The following is a 2,027-nucleotide window of genomic DNA, read 5'->3' as shown; positions in this document are numbered from 1 at the left end:
TGAGAAAAGTCAAGCGTGCAGCTGCCAAGATGCCACTTGCCACCAGTTTGGCCATATTTCAGAGCTGCAACATCACTGGAGTGCCCAAAAGCACAAGGTGTGCAATACTCAGAGACATGGCCAAGGTAAGAAAGGCTGAAAGACGACCACCACTGAACAAGACACACAAGCTGAAACGTCAAGACTGGGCCAAGAAATATCTCAAGACTGGTTTTTCTAAGGTTTTATGGACTGATGAAATGAGAGTGAGTCTTGATGGGCCAGATGGATGGGCCCGTGGCTGGATTGGTAAAGGGCAGAGAGCTCCAGTCCGACTCAGACGCCAGCAAGGTGGAGGTGGAGTACTGGTTTGGGCTGGTATCATCAAAGATGAGCTTGTGGGGCCTTTTCGGGTTGAGGATGGAGTCAAGCTCAACTCCCAGTCCTACTGCCAGTTTCTGGAAGACACCTTCTTCAAGCAGTGGTACAGGAAGAAGTCTGCATCCTTCAAGAAAAACATGATTTTCATGCAGGACAATGCTCCATCACACGCGTCCAAGTACTCCACAGCGTGGCTGGCAAGAAAGGGTATAAAAGAAGAAAAACTAACGGCATGGCCACCTTGTTCACCTGATCTGAACCCCATTGAGAACCTGTGGTCCATCATCAAATGTGAGATTTACAAGGAGGGAAAACAGTACACCTCTCTGAACAGTGTCTGGGAGGCTGTGGTTGCTGCTGCACGCAATGTTGATGGTGAACAGATCAAAACACTGACAGAATCCATGGATGGCAGGCTTTTGAGTGTCCTTGCAAAGAAAGGTGGCTATATTGGTCGCTGATTTGTTTTCGTTTTGTTTTTGAATGTCAGAAATGTATATTTGTGAATGTGGAGATGTTATATTGGTTTCACTGGTAAAAATAAATAATTGAAATGGGTATATATTTGTTTTTTGTTAAGTTGCCTAATAATTATGCACAGTAATAGTCACCTGCACACACAGATATCCCCCTAAAATAGCTAAAACTAAAAACAAACTAAAAACTACTTCCAAAAACATTCAGCTTTGATATTAGAGTTTTTTGGGTTCATTGAGAACATGGTTGTTGTTCAATAATAACATTATTCCTCAAAAATACAACTTCCCTAATAATTCTGCACTCCCTGTATTATATTACATTATATCCTCTTACACATTAGAGCCACAACAGGACCCACTAGAACATGGGAACAAGTAAAAGTGAAATATAAGAATATTCTACAGAATGGTAATATTTATCTCTTATATTGCTTTTAGTCTCTTGAAAAGAGACCCTGAAATAATCTGTTTGTTTGTTTATAACAGCAACCAAGAAAAGGGCAGAGCAAAAAAAGACAGGTGGTGGTCCTGCACCCCCTCGTCAACAAGTTGGTTAAGTAAATAATACCCTCACGGGAAAATCGATATCTCTCTATGAGCACACTGTCGCGCTGAGCTAAAGGATCCTGTCTATCCCGCAATATATGCTGAATTCTGAAAACTCTCCTTATCAATCTTGCACCTTCCGCAATGGGTTGCTCGCGTACAAACGGACAGGACATGGCTGCGACAGGCTTCCCAAATCCACCTTCGCTTTTATAGCCGTGGTCTCTCATCTTGATTACACGAAGTAATTTACTATTACTACTCTAAAATATGAATTACATCTGAAATAATCAAATACATGAAATAGAATGATTAATAGTACATTTCCATTTTTTTAGGAAATGACCTGTATGTATCTGTATGAAATCAATAAAAGAATCAAATACTGCATTATCTTTAGTTACATTGATAATATTTATTTATGGAAAAATAGTGGAAAAATATTGCTGTTGCTTTTGTATAAATGAAGCGGACATACCTGAGTGGCCGCGATCTAATCCTGTTTACATAAAGTAAGCCTGCTCCCAAGCAGGTTTACGCTTACGGATCTGTTGCTATGATAGCAAGTCCCGGATCACGCGAAATCGTCAACAATCAAATCCAGCTAACTTACTTGGCGAGGTACGAAGAACGGACCCCTGC

Source organism: Astatotilapia calliptera, chromosome 3 (assembly GCF_964374335.1).
Source record: "Astatotilapia calliptera chromosome 3, fAstCal68.1, whole genome shotgun sequence".
Taxonomy (NCBI): domain Eukaryota; kingdom Metazoa; phylum Chordata; class Actinopteri; order Cichliformes; family Cichlidae; genus Astatotilapia; species Astatotilapia calliptera.
The sequence above is the reverse complement of the archived record's forward strand: the minus strand, read 5'-3'. Positions refer to the sequence as shown.